The 25775-nt window shown below is 35.6% G+C and overlaps 1 protein-coding gene across 3 annotated transcripts in view; it reads left to right on the forward strand.

Annotated features, from left to right (window-relative positions):
- LOC106671165 (GTP-binding protein Di-Ras2) overlaps window positions 1-25775 on the forward strand; it is a 66874-nt gene that overhangs the window by 20856 nt on the left and 20243 nt on the right. The window contains exon 1 of one of the 3 annotated variants that reach the window (XM_014402049.2): window positions 25518-25658. The exons of the other annotated variants lie outside the window; for them this stretch is intronic. The gene's annotated coding sequence lies outside the window, so the exon portion shown is untranslated. Of the gene's footprint in view, window positions 1-25517; window positions 25659-25775 lie in introns of those variants that run through there. 3 annotated transcript variants of the gene reach the window in all.

Here is a 25775-nt window from a genome sequence, read left to right on the forward strand (position 1 = left end):
TCATCAACTATTAGGCTCCATAAGAGAGGTGATAATATCCCTCCTTGAGGACATCCTTTTGTTGTTCTAACTTCTATAGTGTTTATTCCTATATTTGTTTCAGCTATTCTAGTTCTTAGAAGTTCTCCAATCCATCTAGATGTGGTTTGGTCTACGTGTTTTTTCCTCAGGGAGGCTTCCATTGATGCATGAGATGCGTTGTCGAAAGCTCCCTCAATGTCGAGGAACGCGCAGATTGCTATTTCTTTTGTTTCCAGTGTTTCTTTTAGATCACTGGTTAGTTCGTACAGTGCAGTTTCTGTTGATCTTCCTGTTCTGTATGCATGCTGACAGTAATGGAGAGGCTTGTTTACCAGTGCTGTCGTTCTTATATGGTTAATGTTCTGTATTGATCTCATTAATTAATACATCGATAGTTGTGGTACGAGTAATACTAAATTAATATTTTATACATAATGATTTTTTTTCTTCATTTTATAAGTGGTTCTAACAGAGCAATTGTAAACTAAGAGAGAAAGAATTGAAATAAGAATAATATGTTTTTGAGAAAATGTAGAGAAGAAAATTTCATAGCGATATATTTTATGTTTGACAAGTGAGCTAACAATATTTTCGTGAATATTCGTTGTTTCTGTAAGAATCAATGTATCGATAATTTTGTAAAAAATAATGCTCCATATGCATAGCTTGTTATGATATCTGAAATATCGATGTTAAGAAATTCGATATTTTTCTATTTGACAAGTGAGTTATCGATATTTTTGTGATTTTGTTTTATATTTTCGGAGTCGATTTTATTTATCGATTTTGTCCCCTATGGAAGTTAGATATTTATGCATTGCAAAACTAGTTGCAATAAAAAAATGCATTCAAAAAAGGAAAGGATAGAAGGAAAATGAATGAATTTATAAGAAAGAGAAACACACCACCTTGATATCAGAAATCGACAATTGGCAAATAAAAAAAAATAAAAAAAAAGATAGTGAGAAAAATATTTTATGAGAAAGTGGATAAATACACCTCCTTGATATCAGAAATCGACATTTTTGAGAATTCGATAATCTTAAGTTTGATAAATACGATACTCTAATAAATATTGGTTTTATATTTGTTATACATCGATCTATTTTTCATATCGCTATCGTTAGCGAATATGTCGATAATAGTGTTCATAAATCCCATATCAACAGTTTATACCATATTTTAAATGTAAAATATTGATATTTAATACAAGATGTTTTTTATGCCATGCGAAGTAGTTCTAGCAGAACAATTGCCAAATAAAAAAATAAATAAAAAAGATAGTAAGAAAAATGTTTTATGAGAAAGTCGATAAACATACCACCTTAATATCAGAAAAAATCGATATGTTTGGGAATTCGATAATCTTATGTTTTAAGATGTTTTTTCTTCTTCTCTGCTACCAGGTGTCAGCTTTGCTCTATCCTGCGACGGACTTCGGTTACCTAAATTTACCTTAATTAGTTTTAATTTGTAGATTTTGATTCAAAATTACTTGTAATTGGAAAATTCTTACTAAAAATTAGTGACACTTTGTAAATTTTTATTGAAAATTAGTTATGATTGGACAATTTTTACTAAAAATTAGTTGTTATTTGTAGATTTTGTTTCAGAGCAAGAATATTATTACAGATAAATCATCCGAAAGGTTTTATAGTTTACAAAATTTTACTGTTTATACCAGTTACCCGACATACAGCTTAACTTTTTTTATTAACAACGGGTTTTCTAGATTTTTTGTGCGTGTATTTCAATGTTATTATTTATCAGTATGATTTTTTTAATGTTGGATGAGGAAATAATAAGCCGGATCGTATTAAATGTGATTAGTTGTTATAAAATCTAAAAATAGTGTCAAGAGAGTAGATAATTTAAAAAATCAATTACGGTTTAAATCTTTTTTTAAACATATAATTACAAATTTTTATAACAATAAAAAACATTTTCGAGCTGGTATGGTATGGCAATTTTTTTTCTGGAGTTCAGTGTATGTTCCAATTAACAATTCATAACTCCTCTGTATTGTATTCAACTTTAACAATATTACAACCATCAGGAAGCTGAATTATTTTTAGTTTGATGTCATCAACGTTTAAATGTCATGTAAAGTAAAATAAGTGTGAAATAAACAAAAAAATTCAAAAGTTTTATTTTATATCTTTGGTTCTAATTTTTTTGAAAGGGATGGTTTGGGATGGTTAAAACTGCATAACAATCATCAACGGTTGATGTTTAAAAAAATTCTATTGATTTGTGTAACATTAATTACAATATATTATTCAAAATAAGCTGTGAAACTAGTTTTAACGTAATTATTATGTCCCTTTTGAGACTAGTTAGTTTAGAAATTAACATAATAATTGATAAGACAATTAATTAATAAACGGAATAACAAGGTTGTAAAATTTATTGAGGGAGTCCTGTTGTGAACAATAAAATTATCAAAACAACGGCGCTAAGGGGCGACTAAACCCGCACAACCTGGCGGTCTTGAATAGTGTCTAATTCAGCGCCGTGTTTTTATTTAGTACTTGCTAATTATACATTTTATTAATTGAACGAGTTGAATTTATTTATTCATTAATAAAGTGTGAACGAGAGAAATATATTAATTAAAAATTTTCAGGTTGTTGGAAATCAATCCGTCGAAACACAGTGCGAACCTGAAGCGTCATCGACATATTGATCACAAAGTTTTGTTTTTTGTGTGCCATAAAAATTGATATACATTAAAGAACTTTAAAGAGAGGTTAGTGAGTATCCGATTTAGTTTTTTTCAGCAATTACACTACTAAATTTGTCCAAAACCTTTTAGTTATTTGTTTATTTGAAGCAAGGTCGTGAAATCTTAAAAAATCAGAAGAAATTAAATAACTCCTAAACTGTTGAGATTCGGACGATAATTAATTAGGACAACATATGAATGTTCCTATTATATATACTGTAAGATTATTATCGAGTAATAGACCTAGAAAAGTATGGATAATTTTTTGGCATCTCAACGATGATGATGTACGATTATTTCAATTAATAAGTTTAAATAAATATAATAATCTGTTTTGCATTCCAAGACGAATTGTTTTCTGATATCAAGGTGGTTTTTTTACATTATTTTTACTCATATTCCTCTCTATTAGTTGGTAATTGTTTTTGTAGAACTACGTTAAAATTGCATTACAAAAACTTTGTGTGTGTGTATATACATATCGATATGGAAAATTATTGTTTATATAATTACCCATATATTGGTGAAAGGGATCGATATAGAAAATTTAATACAAATACTCACAAAAATATTAATATTTAATTAAAATATTCAAAAATTAAATTCTAATATTAACTCTTGGCGATAGTGCCAGGCGTGGCGCGCATATTTGATTAAATTTTTGTAATCATTAAGCAGTAAGTCANAATTGGGAAATCACAGTGGTGAACATATGAAAGATTCATGCAACATTTAACACACACAACACAATATATATAAAAATACATTTAGACATATAGTGTATATAAAAATAAAATAATTATGTAGCTATAAGTCTGTCTGAGTATTTTTGATTGATTGGACTAGGATTATTGCTATTGTTCCGAACCCCCTTAAAAAAAATTTTAATTTAAAAAAATGCTTTGTAATTCACTTTAAATTAAGTTTACTTGTTATCTAATGCGACCAAAATATTTTTTCTTGAAATTATTAATTGATTTCTGCATGCAGACTATTTGCACAATGTTGGGGCTATTTAATATTATTTTGAAGTGCTGTTTGTCTACATGTTACATGTGGGGTATTGAAGAGAAAGCAATCTGGCGCATATTAATTAAACGTCCAGGCTGCGCAAAACTCTTCGGGGACGCGTGAATTTATTTTTATTTACATAAGTTTTTATTTTTATTTCGCGTCCGCGGTTCGCCATCTTCAAGGTTGTGGTCTGCGAGTGGGATGCACTCCTGGACAGCACCACATTGGTTGTTTGCAGATGCATATCCGCTACCACTCATACAGGAAACACTTGAAGGGCTCGGAGGTACCAAGTATTTCACCACTCTTGATTTGCAGGCTGGGTACCACCAGATCCCAATAAACGACAAGCACAGGGAGAAAACGGGTTTTTCCTACCGGATGGCCACTACGAATACCAGCGCATGGCCTTTGGGTTGTCTGGAGCCCCGGCCACCTTCCAAAGATTAATGGATAGGATTTTGGTTGGGCTGAAGGGCGTTGAATGTTACGTTTACCTAGACAACGTCATAATTTTTGGAAAAAACATGCAGGAACACAATGAGCGGCTTGGCAGGGTATTAGAAAAACTCCAACAAGCCAATCTACGAGTAAATTTAAGGAAGTGTCAATTCGCCCAAGACCAGGTTAGCTATTTGGGTCACTTAGTCACTCGAGAAGGTGTAAAACCAGACCCGGATAAGGTCAAGGCCGTTAAGGAATATCCAGCTCCTACAGACAAAAGGCAGTGCAAGTCTTCCTGTGCCTGGTAGGCTATTATAGACGATTCATCCCAAGATTTTCGGATATAGCGAAGCCCCTCACCGACTTGATTAGAGCGGATGCGAGCAGGGTGTGCACCAGAAGGCCTTCGAAAAGTTGCGAGACGCGCTCTGCCAGGAAAGTGTCCTAATTTTTCTAGACTTCGCAGAACCTTTCATTCTCGCCACCGACGCAAGCGGAATAGGTCTGGGGGCAGTGCTGTCTCTATTTTACCATAGAGCTGAACGCCCTATAGCGTTTTCCAGCCGGAAGTTGTCACCTCCCGAGCAGCGGTATAGTGCTACTGAAAGGGAGCTCCTAGCAGTGGTTTGGGCAACACGCCAGTTTCGGTGCTACCTTTATGGGAGGCCCTTTAAGTTTCTAACCGATCACGCAGCCATAAAGTGGGGTTTAGGACTGAAGGACCCAACCTCCAGGAAAATCGGTGGAGAATAAAATTGGAAGATACTCGTACGAACCCATCCATAGGCCGGGGAAACTACATTCCAACGCCGACTCACTGAGCCGGAGTGTTGCGGGAGTAGAGACGACTTCCGGGTGGGCTCGTCAAAACTTAAAAACCGAACAGGAAAGGGACACAGTATGTAATAAATACAAGGAAGCTATGGGAAAATGGTGTATACTAGACCAAGAAGGAGTGATATACGTAAATACGAAAACAGGATTGAAGCTGGTGGTTGCAAGAACCTTGGTGCCGGAAATTTTAAGACAGTGCCATAGTGCGACATTTGCAGGTCACCCAGGGGCGCGAGTAGAGCTTGAGTACTTCTGGCCGGGCTGGCAAGATGACGTCAAAAAATACGTAGCCGAATGCCTGTCATGCGCTAAACGGAAAACACCAGTAAAGCATAGAGCACCCCTCGGAGAGCCTAAGGTACCGAACCGACCCTTCCAACTCGTGTCAATAGATATTGTGGGTCCTTTACCTGCCACCGAATTGGGGGTATACCGGTATATGCTTACTTGTGTGGATCATTTTTCTCGGTACGCAGAAGTCATACCTTTGAGGGAACAAACTGCGGAGGCTGTGGCAGGCGCGTTACTTACACAAGTAATCAATCGTCATGGAGCTCCAGAGTACCTCCTGACTGACCAAGGTGCGAATTTTACCTCCTTACTGCTTAAGGAAGTCTGCAAGTTATTAAAAATCCAGAAACTACAGACCACATCTTACTACCCTCAAGGGAACGGTAGAGTAGAGAGATTTCACAGGACACTGATAGAATCACTATCACACTATGCGTCGTAATGGCCGGAACTGGAATAGGTGGCTTCCGTTCGTGGTGACAATAGCACACCACATTCAGCCACTGGTTTGACTCCCAACTCCATCATGTTTGGTAGAGAGGTGAGGACACCGTTTGATTTCGAGGTTCGACCGACAACTGGGAACACCTCTTCCCCTTTTAACTATTTAGACCAATTAAGAAGAAAAATCTAGGAATCCTATAGATTGGTACGAGAGGCTTCTGGGAGGTCATATCAGAAGAGCAAAGATCAGTATGACCGACGTACAACAGATCTCCGCTTCCGGGAGGGTCAATGGGTTCTGCTACACCAACCTGTACGACCCCAGGGATACTCTGCGAAGTTTTTCCAGCCGTGGGAGGGTCCCTACCGGGTATCTCGGTGCATCGGCCCTCTAACCTACGAGATAGAAGTCGGCAATGACAAATTTCAAATCGTGCATGCGAACCGTTTAAAGAAAGTAAGTTATCCGGGAGTAGGAGCGGATAGCAATGCCTCTGAAGAGAAAAGCCAAACAAGTCGATTATACAAAAATGAATTATCGATATTTTTGTGAATATTCGTTTTATTTTTTCTGTATCCATCACGTTTGCTAATATAATAAAATTTTTGTTAACAATAAAGTACCTTATCGATAGGTCGGTTGACATGTAGTATTTAAAATATTGATATGTTTGGAAATACAATATTTTTATGTTTAACAAGTGGTCTATCGATATTTTCGTAAATATTTTTTCTATATCGATCTTGTTAGACGATATGTACAATTTCTTTTAATATTATTACCTCGTATCTATTGATAAATACGTTATCTTTTATCTAAAATATCAATATTTTTCACATTTAGGATATCAATATTTTTATATTAATAGAAATTGTAGTTAATTATTAGTTATTATTATTAATATTATTAAATTAGTTTATGTATATTACATCTAGTATGGTTATTATTTCTTTAATAACTTATCACTAATTAGAAAAGCCAGGACGAATTTTATTCCCTAGCTTTTTCAAATATCACCGATGTGAAATATATAAAAAGGAAAATACACCACTTTAATAAATGAAATATTTAAAAGTGTAGTATATATTTTAATATTCAATTTGTTTTGTTTTGTACACGTCGGTTGTTGATATTTTTTTCATATGGATCCATATTAATCGATTATACTAATTGGTGTGCATTTTTTAGCTTTACCTGGAAAGCTTTTATTTTTTATAATGTTAACAGCGATTATAATTAACGAGGCTAACGGGAAAGGGGCGAGGGGGAATTATCCCCGGCGTCGGACCGTTCGCGGATTAACCCTCACGGTCCCTCGTCCAATTTGCATTTAGAGCGATTAAGCTCAGCTTTAGTCGTTTTCCATTGGATCCGTTCGAATTGATATTAAATTGACCCTCACAACACGGACGACACGATGTCACGTAACGACAATATATTTATTATATATTATTGACAAGGGCCGAAGGGTCGCACCCTGATGATGGACGGCCGTGACATGATGTACGAAAGACGTAAGGCCATTTGTTACAACAGTGCCTTGACTGTTAATACTTTATGGAATATATTGCAAAATCAAGTTCAGAGAATGGACATCAGTGATGACAATCAATTGAATGATGCAAGGGAAAAAACACAAATTTAATTAATGAAAAATTTATGAAGAAAAACGACCATTGTCTAAATTCCCTAACCAAAAATTAACGAAGAAAAATAATCTAGGCAAAAATTCTCTAATGACCAATTTATGAAGGAAAAGAAAAAATTCTCTAACAAAGAATTTACTTAAAAAGTAACCAATTGACAAATTCTTTAATGAAAATTTTATGTACAAAAATAACATATGTAGAAATTCTCTAAAGAACAATTTATGTAGAAAAATAACCAATGGCCAATTTCTCACAAGAAAAATTCCCTGTGAATAAATTCACTAATGATTAAATTATGAAGCAAAAGAACAAATTCACTTTATTCAAATTCAATTTATCAACAATTTTTTATTGACTAATTTGTGAAAGAAAATGAAAAATGAACAAATTTTCTATCAAAAAATTTATAAAGAAGAATAACCTTATATTAATGAAATAAAATTTCAATGACTAATTTATGAATAAAAAGAGTGATGAACAAATTTTCTAATTATCAATTTACAAACAAAATAGGCAACTAAGAGATTTGCTAATGAAACATTTAAGAGAAAAAATTACCTGTACTTTTTTAAAACTAATTTATGAAGAAAAATAACGATGAACAAATTATCTGAAGAAATTATGTAGCAAACTTACTAATCAACAAGTTCTCTAATGAAAAATTTATTAAGAAAAATGTACTACAATTCTCTAGCGAAAAATTTATGAATAAGAACGTCCTACGAACTAATCTATAATGAACAATTTGTGTAGAAAAATGACCAATGAACGATTTCTTTGATGAAAAATTTATAAAGAAAAATGTACAATTTACAAACTCACTAAAAAAGATGAAAAATTTTCTTCCTATTTGTGAAAGAAAATGGACAATGAACAAATTCTAAACCAAAGAATTCTTGTAGAAAAATAAACAAATTTATGAAGAAAAATAGACAATAAAATTTTCACCAATTTATAATTTTACCTCAACAATTCATTTTCTTCATTCGTTAATTTCTTAATTACTTACTTAATTTGATCATTAAATAATTTCAACTCTTTGTATAATGAATAGCTTATTGACGAGCTTGGTTTTTTCTGACTTCATTTCATTCATAATCTCATTCCTTTATGACTCCATCATCGCCGGCCGATTAGACGTCCTCGTGACAATCCCAGCGAAAAACCCTCATGGGATAATCTGAATGTCCTCCACCCGACCGGGGTCTGCGCATTTTCATTACTGACACTGTTTTGTTCAATTTGCATATGCACTGTTCGTGTAAACCGCCTGGCCGCCGGGGAATGTAATTTACGCTGCTTTAGCAATTAGGACTCTGTTATACAGATGTTTGTTATCTGTCACGACACCTGTAAAAACCGTTGTGAATTGTTAAAAAAAAAAAAAAATTAAAAAACATTGGAATATAAAATTTAAAGAGCAGGCTTAGTTTTCTTAATTGTCGCATGTATTTTTACATAAATTGATGAGAAATGCAGTGTTTCATTTATACCAGGCATGTTCTTTATACTTCTCCTGAAGTTTTTTCGATTTTGTGTTGGAAAGGAGTCAAATTTTAATGCATTCCTTAAGCTCCTATGAACTCGTGATATTACTATCATGTCCGGCTTCTTATTTTGCCGACGGAACAGCCTCCTTAAAGAAACGACTTCGACAATTTTCCCCTCTATAAAATTCAATAGGGGGTTTATTAGATGTAAACTTTCACCTTGGGCCCGGAGTGTAAGGGGCGTTAATGCCATGTGCCCTACTTGGGAAAGATTAGAAGATGGGTATTAATGTTTTTATTATAAGAGAAATAAAAAGGGGCTCATTTATTATTCAACATATGGGACGTTTTAATTAATTCTCTTATAAAATGCTATTTTTTATTTTATTTTTGTATTTAAACAATATTTTTCCGTAAAAATAAATATTTTATTTGTTTTTTTCTTTCTTCGAAATTAACCTTGTTTTAAATTTAATTTAATTTGTTCAACACAATTGACTTCTATTGTGTTTAATCTTATTACTATAAAATCCTTCTTTCCTTCATTTTTGAACATTGTCTTTAATCATTTCTTCATTAGAGCAATTGTTTATTAGTAATTTTCTTTTAATATCTAACATTTTCTGTTGGGCCAATCGATTGTTTGTTTTTCATTACTCTTTCATTTGCATCTGTATATAGTCAGACAGTCTGTCGCCATTCTTGTCTGGTGTATGTCCTTCACTCTCTGTTACCTTTTACCTGTCTTTTTGTTATTATATTTTTATCATTTTGTCGTTAACTGTCTGTGTAGGCAGTTTTGACTCGTTTATTATTTGATTGCGTAACATACTCCTCTCTCTCACTCTCACTCTCTCTCTCCCTCTCTCTCTCTCTCCTCTCTCTCTCTCTCTCTCTCTCTCTCTCTCTCTCTCTCTCTCTCTCTTACACACTCCCTTGTTTGCCTATTTATTTATTTTTCTGCTTTTCTGTTTCTTTACCTTTCGTTCTTCTTTTCTGCCTTCTGTCACTCTCCCTTTTNCTCTCTCTCTCTCTCTCTCTCTCTCTCTCTCTCTCTCTCTCTCTCTCTCTCTCTCTCGCTCGGTCGCTTTCTTTCTCTACCTCGTTCTTTTTTCTTTCTGTTTGCCTCTTTTCTGTCATTACCTATCTTCATATCAATATTGGTCACTCTTATAATCTATCTGTATCTCTTTCCCTTTCGGGTTTTCTACTCCTCCCTCAATTAAATAACAACTTATAAAAATTATTCACCGGATAACGCACTGACGAACGGATCAAACGAAGCTAAAATGTTTGGATCAGTTCACAAAACATTACGTAAATGTCAAAAGGAAAAGGGGGAAAAATCAGCATACAATCCAACGTATTGGCTCAAAAAGCAAAACAAACAATTATTCATTTTATTTTTACAGTATTCATTTATTGGAAGAACGCGGTAGCCTTGTGGTTAAAGCGTCCGACTCGTATTTGAATCCCAGTCCTTAAACCCCACATTTACAGCTGGACCAATTTTTATTTTTACTTTACTTAATTGATTCGTTCGCGAACTAAATATGACATTAAACCACTAACAAAGCCATTGTTGTTTTTTATTTTTGTATCTGAACTCGTTGTTTATACTTTGAAAGATAGGACGTAACTTTCATCATATTTCCGATGAAGTTTTTCCCACTTATGGTCTCATTTGTTGATTACAAGTATCGATCGGCTTCTTTAAACATTCATACTTGTTAATAAAAAAAAGTAATGTGCATCATTAAAGGCTATATTTTTTCTAGAGCGAGGAGGGGGGAAAGTGACAGTTCAGAGTCGCGATATTGTACTTTTTCAATTACAGGGTGGCGCAGGTGCAAGGGCCCGTGGTCGAGCTAGAATTTACAGCGGTGCTATATTGCCGTTTTGACGGTCCAGCTTCATCAACCCAGGAGGAGTGGAGAAAACTTGATAATTGATTTTTGAAAATTAAATTTGGACTGAAAATAAAACAATACAAAAAACTCGATGGCTTGATTTGGAAAAAAATCACAACAAACCTACCAACTTCTTAATTTACAATGATTTATTTTACCTTTATTTACTCACTCTTTATAGATTAAATTTATTATCTAAAGGCATGTTACTTCTTAGGTAATTAGTAGTAAAATAATACCATTTTGTATTTTATTTCGTGTTTGATTTGTACAAAGGTGGAAAAAATAATTGCACCGAAACAAAACTCAACAAGAAGTATTTGAGGCCGTTTTTAAAGCATGCCAGCAAAGCCAGAAGCGGTTTGTTTTCAGAAGACTCGTTTACTTTTTCCCGACGGGATGTTTAATAATTAGAAGAATTTTCTCTTTGCGTTGCTTTCACCAGGCGGCTTCTGGTGGCCTTTCAAAAAATCATATCGTCTTGTTTACCAGAAGTTACCTAACAGACAAGCTGAGAGACGGAAAAGAGAAACCGGACCAACAAATTTGACCAAAAATCAGAAAGGGAGGAAGTAAATCGAAAAAAACGACGATGAGAGACATAGTGAGGAAGAGAGACGAGAAAAAGAGTGCGACATAAACAAAGTGAGACTTTAAAAAAATTTAATTCTGTACGTAAACACTATAGGAGAAACTAATAAAGTAGTCCCTGAGCGGCTGAACCTTAAAAGACGAGAAAACTTTTGTAAATATTGGGCTATACATTTTTTTAATAATCTACCAGATGATGTCGAACTGTTACCTGAAAAAATTTAAACTTAAAATAACAAAATTCCTCACTGTTAATGCCTTTTATGACTTTGAGGAGTTTGTTTCACGTATTAATAGTGAGATAAAAATTAATTAATTTGTACTATTCTTGACAAATGAAATGAAAAAACTGTTATTTTGTTTACTTAACACAATAAAACTTTTGTATCTTTGTATCAAAGCAGAAAAATGAACATAAAAGAAAAAAGGAACGAAAAGGAGAAAAAAGAAGAAAGAGAGCCCGACAGAAAGCGAGAAAAAAGAATGATAAACAAAAAAGAAAAAGAGATAGGGAGAGAGAAGAATAAAAAAGAAAGAGAGAAAAAAGAGAGAAACAGAAAGTATAAAAAATAAAGAGAGAGCGCGAAAAAGAGAGAGAGAGAGAGAGAGAGAGAGAGAGAGAGAGAGAGAGAGAGAGAGAGAGAGAGAGAGAGNCAGAAAGCGAGAAAAAAGAATGATAAACAAAAAAGAAAAAGAGATAGGGAGAGAGAAGAATAAAAAAGAAAGAGAGAAAAAAGAGAGAAACAGAAAGTAAAAAAAATAAAGAGAGAGCGCGAGAGAGAGAGAGAGAGAGAGAGAGAGAGAGAGAGAGAGAGAGAGAGAGAGAGACAGACAGACAGACAAACAGACAAACAGACAGACAGAAAGTATAAAAAATAAAGAGAGAGAGAGAGAGAGAGAGAGAGAGAGAGAGAGAGAGAGAGAGAGAGAGAGGGAGAGAGAGAGAGAGAGAGAGGGCGACAGAAAGCAGAAAAAATAAAGAAGGAGAAAAAAGAAGAAAGAGAGCTAGAAGAAAAGGAAGAGAGAGAGAAAGAGAAGATTATAAAGAAAAGAAAGAAAAAAGAGAGACAGATAGTATAAAAATAAAGAAAATAAATAGAGAGAGAGCGAGAAAAAGATTTAGAAAGAAAGAAGGAAAGTCAATGGCAGAGAGCATAAAAAAACAGAAAATAAAGAGAGAGAGAGAGAGAGAAATATAGAGGAAGAGAGAGAGAGAGAGAGAGAGAGAGAGAGAAATATAGAGGAAGAGAGGGAGAGAGCAAGAAAAAGATTTAGAAAGAAAGAAAGCAAAGGCAGAAAGCATCAAAAATACAGAAAATAAAGAGAGAGAGCGAGAAAGAGAAAAATGTGGAGAGAGAGAGTGAGAGAGAGAAAGAGAGGGTAATAGAAAGTAGAAAAAATAAAGAAAGGGAAGAAAAGAAGAATGAGAGAGAGGGAGAGAAAAAAGGGAGAGCGATAAAAAATATTAAGAAAAGCACATTAAAAAAGGAAAGAAAGGGGAACAATAGAAAAAACGGAGAGAGAAAAAATAAAAAGAGCGACAGAAAGCATAAATGAAGAAGGAAACTGAAAGAAAAGAGAGAGGCAGAGAAAGGGAGAGCAACAGCAAGCGGAAAAAATATGAAAGAGGGAAAGAAAGGGAGAAAGAGGGAGAGAGACATAAAGTATAAAAGTAACAAAAGAAAGAGAAAGAGAGAGAGTGTGTGTGTAAAAAAGAAAGGGTTAGAAATATAAAAAATAAAGAAGACAAAAAGCAGAAGAAAATAAGGAAAGAAAGAGTTAATGAGAGAGAAAGGAACGAAATTATATCTATTTTAGCACGACATTTTTAATTAGTCGTATTTACAGTTGTGATTAAGTAAATTTATAGCTGCAAACACAGGTGAATTACATTTCGTCCCTTTCTAAATCGTTATTACCTTCATGCCAGACAAACGGGGCTTGTGGTTAGAATAGATCAAAGTCAGATAGAGCGAGTCTGGCCGATAAGCAGGGAGAGGTAATTTACAGCACATAAGGTTATGTTTTTAATTTTTTTTTTTTTTGTCTGTCTCTATCTATTCCTATCTACTTACTTATCTATCTATCTCTATATCTATCTGGCACACAAAAGTTCTATACGAGCACATTCATTCCGTTTTCGTTGTAAGTGTTTAATTTTTCTTCTTCTTCTTTTTTTGACAGCCTCTGATCATGATCAAAATTACAGTTTAAACCGTCTTCCACATCGCGTGGAGAATAAATGTTACGTGAGAATACGACCGCGGGTTTTGTAATAGCCGATGGAAGTTGAAGTTTGAACGGGTTCGTGCCTCCGTCCGGTGGGGTGGGCGGTACCGTGTTCGTTATCGCTTCCCGCTATCTGGCGAAACTACCCTTATTTTATAGGGGTGGTTGGTGCAGATTTTCAACACCTGGAGAGAAGAGCCATTATAAGATCGGCGATTAAAACATAAACTAAATCTGGTTCCTAATATCAAATGTACTGATCCCAAGTTTTTTTTCTACCTCTAGATAAACGAAATCTTATTTTCTTTACAGTACATTACAATCGAAAAACAGAAACTAACATAAGATGTCAAAAGAAATATTAAACGAAGCCCCTTCGGCCTGGAGGAATCGTTTAAATAAAGGAAGCTCCATTAAAACTTATCTTTCGAAGGTAAAATAGCGGAGCCAGTGAAATTTTCATTTTGCCTTTTTTATGTTTATAATAGCATAAACATTTTTAAAAAGTGTATCGAAAGGATTTAATTAAGAAAATTTTTCACCCTTGTTTTTTAATGGAATAGTCCAATTTAACAAATAATAATATGTTTATTAATTATTCTATAACGTATGAATTTGTCGTCCGCTTGTTCTCGCTTCGTTTAACGAGAAATATAAGCTAGAATTAATAATTAATTCATTGGTCAAATAAAATGTACTGTTAATATTCGATGGCTCGTGCCCAACATACTAAGAGCAAAACGACTTTGAAGATGGGAAAGGGTTCTTATTTATATTTTTAATCAGTCGTAAAGTGAGGGTGTAATGAGGGCTGGTTTGCGGGCCGGGACTGTAAAGTCGGCAAACAGCCTGGAACTGACGTCCCGTTTTCCAGGGCGTTGACGAGAATTGCTTTCCACTCTCACAAGGGCAAATAGAGACCACCACACCTTCGCCTACTGTTTCAAAGGGTTAATCGGGACGTTGAAACCCGGGAAATTTACCTTTCTTTATTATCTCTCCCTTCCTCTCTCAACCGGCACGGCATCTTCATTTCTATTCGCAGAATACTTTAAACTCCAAATTTAATAATGACGGCACTGGTGCAATTGGATAAAATTAATTACGAAGTAGCCAATCAATGATTCTAATAACAATACGTCAAACTACAAATTAATTCTTATTTCATCTCTTGTTATGAAATTATAACAGTGACAACAAAAAACAATAATGAGAAAAAACCGTGAGAGATAAAGACCAGTCACCTGGAAAGAACCGTGACCTATAAAGAACTGAATGCTTAAAAGAACTGTGAGCGAGAAAAAAAAACAGTCGTCTGAAAAGAACTGTGTCCTATAAAGAACAATGAGCGAAAAAGAACAGTAAGCGTAAAAGAATAGTGAGCTGGAAAGAATCGTGAGAGAGAAAGAACTGTGAATGACAAAGAATGGTGAACGAGAAAGAACCGTGAACAATAATGAACTTGTAAGCTATAAAGAACCGTGATCGAGTATGAACCGTGAATGTCAAAAACAGTGTGCTGGAAAGAACCGTGATCTAGAATGAATCGTGAATGTCAAAAAGCAGTGAGCTTGAAAGAACCGTGGCCTATCAAAACTGTGAGCTTAAAAGGACCACGAACGACAAAAAACACTTAGCTGAAGGTACCGTGAGTTAGAAAGAACAGTGAGCTGGAAAGAACGGTGATCTTAACATAACTGGCCCTGATAGTCCTAGTGTACTCAGCTCCGACCATAACCCCATCTTGTTTTCATTACATTCAAAAACATCTCACATAGATGCCTTACCGTTACTATCCACCTACAAAACGGACTGGGAAAAATACAGAAATGAAATAAACTCATACGTAACACTAACACCAAAAATTCCGAACTGTTCCACCGCGGAAACGCTATTAGGTCATTTCACAGGCATACTACAGACATCATTTCAAATCTCTACTCCTAAGCAATTGCTTAAGCAAAAAAACTGTAATCTTCCAATGGGACTACAACTTATGATAAAACTTAAAACCAGAGTTAAAAATCGGTACCAAAGAACTCGCCTTGTTTTCTTTAAGAATTTACTTTATCTACTTCAGCGGACAGTCAGCACTATGATTACTAACTGGCATAACTCCAATTGGTCATCTTACCTTAAAAAGCTAACCCCTCAAACTGGATCACTATGGAAAGTGACTAAATAGTTGAAGAATAGTGGTACCCAGAAAACCGTCGAAACGCTGTCAATCGGGGGAAGGCATTTTATCAACCCCCTGGATAAAGCCAACCTGTTTGCTGACACATAGGAAACTATTCACTCCACTAATCTGTCCTTGGGCTCTGTTTCACACACAAGACAAATTCAGCTATCTGTTCGGCAATACAGAAAAATGACGTCTCACCAACCCAGCAGCTGCAAACTAGTAACTCCTCGGGAAATAAAAGCAATAATAAAGAAAAGGCAGTCAAAAAAGTCACTTGGAATGGACAAAATAAGTAATATCATGCTCAAAAACATGCCACTTAGAGCCATTATATACTTGGCTTACATCTTTAACAAGCTACTGATTTATGGGTGCTTCCCTGAAAGATGGAAAACTACTCGAATCATAATGTTACATAAAGTTGGTAAAAACCCAAATGACCAATCTGTTTACTTAGCACTCTAAGTAAAAATTTTTAAAAGGTCATAGATCGGCGGATCAGAGAATTCTTAGACAATCCAAGACTACTCATGATTGAGCAGTTTGGCTTTAGGTCTAATCTTTCAACACAAGCGCAACTATGCAGACTCGATATCTTGGAACTTCAACCTTAAAAAACATATAGGCGCCTTGTTGCTAGACATCAACAAAGCATTTGACACGGTCTGGCACATTGGATTAATATTCAAACTTATCAAGATGGTCTTTCCTCAATACTTAGTCAAGATCATAGACTCATACCGCACCCGACGAAAGTTTGTAATAACAATTCAAGGCGTAGAATCACGGGTTGGTAATGTGGCTGCTGGAGTACCACAAGGCTCTGTTCTGGGACCTACTCTGTTCCTCATTTATATTAATGATATGCCCAAAATCCCTGGCGTTGAGCGGCCCTGTTCGCTGATGACACAGCGCTGTACACATCATCATGGAGGGTGAGTGCCATAGTGAACCGATTGAGCAGGACAGCGGAGAGGTCTATCGCGTACTTTACGAGGTGGAAAATAAGGGTGAACAGGAGTAAGTCCGAAGCAATACTCTTTACGAAAAGAACAACTACAACTGTATACCCCCAAGGCCCAACTGTATACCTTAAAGTTCACCTTAATGGTGAAGAAATTAACTGGTCTCCTCTATAAGGTACCTCGGCGTTCTGCTAGATGCTAAATTAACGTTTACTATCCATATCAATGAACTAATACAAAAAGGAAAAACACATGTAAAAATAATTTTTCCACTATTGTGTCGAGAGTCCCAGTTGAGCGTTCAAAACAAGTTACTCATCTACAAAACCATAGTAAGGCCAGTGTTGACATATGTATGCGCTGCTTGGGGCTTAACTTGTAATTATAAAAAGCTGCAAAGAACCCAAAATAAGTTCCTAAGGTTATGCACTAACAGCCCATTAGCAACGAAGATAGATGAACTCCACACAAACTCCGGAGTGCAATTTCTGCGCCAGTTCATAGAAACAAATTGTCAAAGATTTTTTGATAGATGTCCTGGTAACATCAAAAGATTAATTCAAGATATCGGACAAAAACGTGCACCTAGAGCCAAACACAAAACCCTATGGGACCTCAAGGTGAGGCTTAAATTTATTAACGCCTAACTTGGTTATTTAATTAACTTATTTATTTTAATTTATTTATTTTATTTGTTGTATATAATTTGATTGTTGCTGCTTGAGAAAATTGAACCGGGTCTGGGAACGCGACCATATGTCGTTAATTTACTGTTGCGCCCTCTTGTGTCCCTGGCATAATTTGGTCAACGGCCTGCACGTCTAATGGATTAACTTTGTAATTTGATGTAGCAATGCAACTTCACAAGTTACAAATAATGGATTTTAAACAGATTATTTTGTGTTTGCTTCAAGTGATGCGAATAATTACTTGGTTAATAGTAATAATCGATTACTTTCCAAATCATTGTTCTTTCAAGCTCAATGTACTTTCTAGCTCAGTTGTTTTTCGCTCATGGTTTTTTTCAAGCTCACTGTTTTTTGACATTCACAGTTCATACTCGATCACGGTTTTTTACAGCTCACAAGTTCATTATTGTTCATTATTGTCGTTCGTGGTCCTTTTAAGCTCACAGTTTTGATAGGCCACGGTTCTTTCAAGCTCACTGCTTTTTGACATTCACGATTCATTCTAGATCACGGTTCTTTCCAGCACACTGTTTTTGACATTCACGGTTCATACTCGATCACGGTTCGTTATAGCTTACAAGTTCATTATTGTTCACGGTTCTTTATAGATCACGGTTCTTTCAAGCTCAATGTTCTTTCTCGCTCATCGTTCTTTGTCATTCACAGTTCTTTAGAGGTCACAGTTCTTTCAAAGTGACCGTTCTTACTCTCTCATGGTTCTTTCAAGCTCACTATTGTTTCCCGGTTATGGTTCTATCAGCTCACTGTTTTTTGACATTCACTGTTCTTTAGAGCTCACCGTTGTTTCTCGCACATGGTTCTTTCATGATTTTATGACTGTGTTATGACACTGTTTTATGACATTCACGGTTCCTACTCGATCACGGTTCTTTATAGGTCACAGTTCTTTTTCGCTCAATGTTCTTTCTCGTTCACCGTTCTTTGTCGTTCACAGTTCTTTATAGGTCACAGTTCTTTCCAGATGACTGTTCTTTCTCTCTCACGATTCTTTCCAGTTCACTGTTCTTTCTCGTTCACGGTTCTTTTAAGCTCACAGTTCTTTATAGATCACGGTTCATTCCAACTGAAGGTTTTTCTGTCGTTCAATGATCTTTACAATGGGCTACGTGTTTCTGTAAGGTCCTTTCTCCTTCACTGTTCTTTCTATCTCACGGTTCCTTCAGTTAAGTGACTTTTGTCGTTCGTGGTTCTTTTTAGCTAACGGTTCTTTTATCTTACGATTCTCTCACGCTTTTGCCCCTTTCACTTCACGATACTTTCTCAGCCATACTTTATTATCCTTTTGTTCTGTTCCTTTCAGTATTCCTCGTTAACTGTTTATTATTTTGGTTGTATTTCGTTCATGCACTTTTGTCGTTCATAGTTCTTTCGTCGCTGACTTTTTCCCGTTTTATTCTATTTCTATTTTTCTCTACTTTTCGGTTTACGTGGTTTATTTTTTAGAGTAATGTGTTTTTTACCTGGATACACACATTTTTGGGTCATAGATTTTGCATTATTGAAGAGAGGGAAGGGTTGTGGTTTAGGTTAGGTAGGTTATGGTTGGGTTAGGATCGGATTAAATTAGATTAGGCAGGTAACGTTTCACACCCTTGAATCGAAGTGTTACCGAGTGCGAGACGAGAGTTTGACCATCATATCATTTGTATTTTTTTAATTTTTCCATTTGTGTTAATATAGCGCAGATTGGTTTGGCCGTATATGGCCGAAAAGAAGTTGAGGAAAAAATGAATTTTTTTGGCTAGTTTGGAGGTTTACAGCTCAAATCAGAAAATTAACTCTTGATGAGAAAAAGTAAAACGCTATTTATAAGCGAAAGGATTTTGTAATTCTCGGGTGTATCTCCGCCGGAGAAATTAACCCCTAAATATAATTTTCAGAGTGAAGGTAAAAAAATAAAAAGTACCTTCCTTAAAAAGATGACGTCATTTTTGTTGAAAACGTTCAAAATAGACTGTAAGATAAGAAAGATGCTTAAAAATCATCACGTAACTTAGATCATATCAACCCGAAAACACCGGGTTTTCTTAAGTACCATAAGTCTTAAGTAGTAAAATATTATCATCCATCATCTTCGTTTTCTTTAAGAAACCGTTAATGATTTAATATAAAGTTCCCTTTATCTTATATTCTCAACTATTTCATAAGTGGATGTAATTCATTACAAACTATAAAAACAAGGTAACTCTATTAAATTGGATTTGAAAGTAGTTTTGAAAAATAGGACATAGTTTAAATTGGGTTTTTCACCTTTCAGCTATTATTTCGAAACGTGGGGAGGGAGTGGATATTCATTAATGACTGATGCATTGATGAATGGCCTGCCAGTCGCTCAACGTGTTTCCATTCCCGCTGATCCGAAGTTGGATATCCATTAATGCTGTCCGAATATATCCGAGGGGTGGCTCTGGTAATACTTTCTTAACTTTTGATTCGTATTGTCAAAAACTTTTTAAGTATATAATTGCTTCTGAGGTTTCTAACTAATGATTGATTACACGGGTTGAAATATATCATGTTCCTGTTTTACCTACTTTTTACCTCGCCATCAATTTATTTGCTTAACGAAAACCTTGGTTCTTCCCAGTTCCCATTTTTTTTTGTCGGTCACTAATCTTTCTAGCTTCCGGTTCATTCCAGATCAGTATTCTTGGTCGTTCATGGTTGTTTTTACGCCCCCGTTGTTAGTCGATGACTGTTCTTTCCATATCCATGTTCTTTGATGGTCACGGTTTTTTTAAGTCAATGTTCTTGTTCGCTCACGGTTCTTTCTAGCACACGATTCCTCCAAATCACTTTGGTTTTCGTGCATGGTTTTTTTTAGCTCCCAATTCTTTCTCAGTCACGATTTCTTCCCCCTCATTGTTCATTCATCGTCCATGTTTCTTGGCGGTTTACTGTTCTTTGCCACTCACGATCTTTCCAGATCATTGTTCTTGGACTTTGGTGGTTTTTTCAAGTTCACATTTCTTTCCAGTTCAGCGTACTTTGACATTCACGGTTCTGTCTAATTGTAATTCACTGTTCTTATTCCATCAATGTTCTTTCTAGCTTACGGTTCTTTCAGTTCAACTTTTTTGTCTTGCATGATACTTTTCGACTCATAGATCTTTCTCACTCACGGTTTCTTCCCGCTCATTGTTCATTCATCGTTCATGGTTTTTTCCAGTTTACTGTTCTTTGCCATTCACGGTTCTTACCAGATCAGTGTTCTTTGACTTTTGAGGTTCTTTCAAGTTCACATTTCTCTCCAGATCAGCGTACTTTGACGTTCACGGTTCTGCCTAAATGTCAGTCACTGTTCTTATTCCATCAATGTTCTTTCTAGCTTACGGATCTTCCCGTTCTCTCGTTTTTGTCTTACATGGTTCTTTTTAGCACAGTTCTTTCGCAGTAACGGTTTCTTCCCGTTCATTGTTCTTTCATCGTTCATGATTCTTTCCGGTTTACTGTTCTTTGCCACTCACGGTTCGTTGACTTTCGAGGTTTTTTCATGTTCACATTTCTTTCCAAATCAATGTACTTTGCCTTTCACGGTTCTGTCCAATCGTAAGACACTGCTCTTAGTCATTTACTGTTCTCTCTAGCTCACGGTTCTTCCAGTTCACTCTTTTTGTTTGTCTTACGTGGCTTTTTTAGCTCACAGTTCTTTCTCAGTCACGATGTCTTCCAATACACTGTTCTTTTATTTTGAAGGTTTTTCTAGTTCCCGTTTCTTCTGGTTATGATTTTTTGAGCTCACTCTTCTTCGTCGTTCAGTCTCTGCCTCCCGGATCTTTGTCCTTTTACGGTTCGATAAGTTGTACCATCTCGTTCACTGTTCTTTCTAGCTCAGGGTTCTTCTGGTTTTATGGCTACTTCAGCTCATTATTCTTAGTCGTTCACAGATCAGTCATGTTCACGATTACTTTATATTTCATGATTCAGCTTTCTGATCTTTGCCAATTCTTTTAGGTCTTGGCTCATTCTAGCTCAGTACGTTTATCGTCCACTGTTATTTCATAGTTATTTTATTCTTTACAGTTTATGGTTCTTCCTCGTTCACGATTACTCCAAGTTCACTTCTTTTTTTTAATTTATCGTGCTTGGTTCGTACTGTTCATCGTCGTTCATTATTCTTTGCGGTTCTCGTTCAAAGTTCATTGATGTTCGACCTTTTCTAAACTCTACTTCTCTCACGTTTGCGATTCTTTTTTCGTTTGTGGCTCTTTCTCAACTCGGTTTTTAATCCATCCAAATATATCAATGTTTTTCTCGGTTGTCGTTAGGTCGAGGTTTAACCGTCGACGACGACCTGAACCTTAATAAGCACCTTGAACGCAAATCTGGGACGGGCCTCGGGCCGATTTCAGGCATGAATTCATATTGCTTAATTTGAATAAGAGACCCCTCGCCCCCGCCCCAGGCGGTAAAATCAACCCCATGGAGGAATTGTAATAATGCTCGTAAATCTCTAAAAGTTTGTAGAAGGGAAGGGAAAAACGCCAATTATTACTACCCAAACGGCTGTTTATAATGGGCGTATTTAACTCTATTATATCGTATTCCGGCCTCAAAGGGTCATATAACAAACCTTATATTACGGAATAGTTATATAACGCCCAGAGATATTAGCTAAGCAAGATTCACGTTATAGAACTAAAACCGTTTTCCTCTTTATTGTGTGATCTCACGTTTTTCCAGCGATGTAATATAATTTTATTGTTTCCGCTGTCACAGTTACCATCATTGTAAATACACATTCAACAATAATTCGTAATCTGAACAATTATTTCGAACCATTGTTAAACGTTATTTTTCCATTTTCTATTTATATTACATTTACGGCTGATTAATAAGAATCCATTTATTTCAAATATTTTCTGGATTAAATGTATTGATGGGAAATAGCAATTTATTTTCCCCTATCTTCAAAGGATGGAAGGACTGAGAACAATGAGATGAAACCTACTGTAGGCTAAAAAGACCAATGAACGAGAAAGAAGAGTGAGCTGAAAGAACCGTGAATGACAAAAAATCGTGAGCTAGAAAGAACATTAAACGACAAAGAAAACGGAACTGTAAAGGACTGTGTACTTTATTGAAGCAAAACAATCCTTCATCAACAAAAATCATTCGATCTCACGAATTCGGTTTCCGTCCACTACATTCCACTATCCTGCAAAGTTTTAGAGTAGTCATCATCTCATCGGCCCTGGAAAAAAGGAGTATTGCCTGGACGCATTCTTAGACGTATCCAGACATACATTTTAAATTTCAGCGCTTCCTGCCCTTTCATTATTATCTTTTATCGAAATCCTTCCTAACCAATCGCAATTTCAGAGTGAGGTGCGGTAATTAATTCTCGGATGTCAAAGAGATCCGGGCCGGTGTACCGCAAGGTAGTATCCTTGGTCCTATCCTTTATATCATTTATATTGCTGATGTATACGTAATCCTGACACTATTTTCATCACCTACGACACCGCAATCGGGTAGCTCTAACTCTTATCCTGTCCAAGCTTCCTCCAACATCCAAGAACACCTTGAGCTTATCGGAGACTGGTGTAAAAAATTGAGGACGAACTAAACGAACAAAAATGCACTCAGTGTTTCACGCTGAAAAAGTAGTCTTGTTCTCCATTGAACATCAACAACAAACCAGTTTCTACTCAAATCAAATACCTCGGACTATATCTCGACAGCGGACTGATGAGGAATCCCCACACAAGACTTAAAAAAACTTAAGACTTCGACTACTCCGAAGAATTCTAAGATCGAAATCGACTTTGACAACAAAGACAGCTAACACTGTACAAGAGTTTACTAAGTTCACTGAAATGAATATACGGATTGGAACTGTGGGGTACTACCGAGTCGTCCAATATCCAGAGCATCCAGTCCTTCCCATCGAAAGTCCTTAGACAAATTGTCAAAGCACCTTATTATGTCCCTAACCGCACTATGTACAAAGACCTCAGCATTCTTTTTGTCAACGAACTGATCCGGTCCAGACTTTCCACACCACCTTTCGAACTATCCTAACCATCTCGAGCCCTCTTAATTAATTCCCATCCTGACAACCGCCACGTCGCCTCAACCGACGGTAGCATCGGGACATCATTGATACCTAATCACACACATTGAGTGCCAGCTATGCCTGGCTCCTCAAAGCATACGTTCTACCGGTGCAGTGCTGGCATTAGTGCTAGTTTCAATTAATTAATCTTTTTATGTAAGGTCTTGGTTGAAAATTCGAAGTCGTGATAGCTCAACTGGTTTTTTTTTTTTTTTTTTTTTTTTTTTTTTTTTTTTTTTTTTTTTTTTGGCATTGACCTTTTGTCTTCAGCCATGTTTGAGCTCAACTGGTTAGAGCAGCGGCGTATTGACCCGAAGGTCGTGAATTCGAATCTCGCTCGTGACATTAACTTTTTCATTTCAACCAAATGAGAAAAAGTCATGAATTAGAAAACCTGTAATCGGACAAAACATAATAATAACAAACTTTGAACTGGAACGAACCAGAAACAATGAAGTACTAGTAAATCGGTAAGAATTAGCAACGAGAAAGAACCGTAAGCTAAACGACAAAGAACAGTGACCTGAAGAAATCGTGAAGGAAGAATAACCGTTAGCTAAAAAAAACAATGGTGGCAAAGAACAGTAAAACAGAAAGGACCATGAACGAGAAAAACCCAGTAAACTGGAGCGAACTATGAACGATAAAAAAACAGTGAACGAGGAAGAACCATGAACGAGAAAAAATCGTGAGCTAGAAAAAACTGTGAATAACAAAGAAGAGTGAGTTGAAAAAAAAACCGTGAGCTAGAAAGAACATTAAAACACAAATAAAATGGAACTATAAAGAACAGTGTACTTTATTGAAGCAAAAAATTTACGGCCAGCAAAAAAAGTAGAAAAAATAGAAAAATTACATATTTCAAACCATGAATGAGAAAAAGACACGAATTAGAAAAACTGTGAACTCGAACAAACCGTAACAATAACGAACTGTGAGCTGGAACAAACCAAGAACGATAAAATAACAGTAAATTGGAAAAAAAATGGCAACGAGAAAGAACCGTGAGATTAAAAGCCCCATGGACGACAAAGAACAGTGCGCTGATAAAATCATGAAAGAAAAATAACTGTCAGCTCGAAAAAATGGTGGCAAAGAACAGTAAACTGGAAAGAACCATGAACAAAAAAAAAGCAAACAGGGTCGAACTATGAACGATGAATGAACAATGGGCGGGAAGAAACCATAAATGAGAAAGAACTGTGAGCTAAAAAGAACAATGTAAGGCAAAAAAGATAAAACTGAAAGGACATTGAACGTCTAAAAACAGTGACTTACAATTAGAAAGAACCGTGAATGTCAAAGTACGCAGTACTTATTAGTATAAAATACAAAGAACAATGAGCTGAAGAAATCGTAAAGGAAAAATAACCGTGACCGAAAAAGAACAAAGGGTAGCAAAGAACAGTAATCTAGAAAGATCTATAAACCAAAAAAAAAATACAGTAAACTGAAACGAATCATAAACGATAAAGAATCGTCAGCCAGAAATCATCATGGACAATAAAGTTCCATGTGCGAGAAAAACCGTTATGTGCAGAGAAATTCTGTTTAAAAAAAATCATCTTTAATGTTTGGTACAGTAATATTAAGTTCCTCTCTGCCACTAATGGTTTAATATTTCCCCGTTGTCCTTATTTATGATCCATTTTTTTGTTAACTTTAAAAAGTTAGACATTTAATTGACTGTATCTTCGTGCACGCTGTACCCTATATACTTAATTGTATTTTTTGTTTCTGAATTTTATTAGACTTTTTGTTCGTACTTCAGCCCTTTCGATAGGAAGGCTTTTACTAAAAATAGAAAAAAAGGAAGGTTTTCGAAAAAATTTATTCGATTTCTACCGTCGGGCAAAAAAAGGCCGTGAATTGAAATTCCCCTGGGGAAATTAATAGCTTTAATTTTTAACGGCAGTTTTCATCTCTTTTCAACACAGGTCAGATTGGTGAAAGGATCTTCAAAAGGGCTGGGGGTGTGACGGAGGCCGAGGCCGAGGCAAAGGGGCGAACTTCTCGAACTTCAAAGGATTTCAGATTTTAAACTGAGCGTTTTTCACATGCTCTTTATTAAAATGACAAACTCCGAAAAGTATGAAAGTAATGAAGACATTTTTAAATTAAAATCTTCCCCTTTTTCTCTTAAACAAGGCTGATTTATTAAATATATTAATTTCTATACAGTGCATAATAAAATTTCAAAAAAATTAAATACAA

The sequence above is a fragment of the Cimex lectularius genome, unplaced genomic scaffold (assembly GCF_000648675.2).
Source record: "Cimex lectularius strain Harlan isolate CLEC.00 unplaced genomic scaffold, Clec_2.1 scaffold39, whole genome shotgun sequence".
Lineage (NCBI taxonomy): Eukaryota > Metazoa > Arthropoda > Insecta > Hemiptera > Cimicidae > Cimex > Cimex lectularius.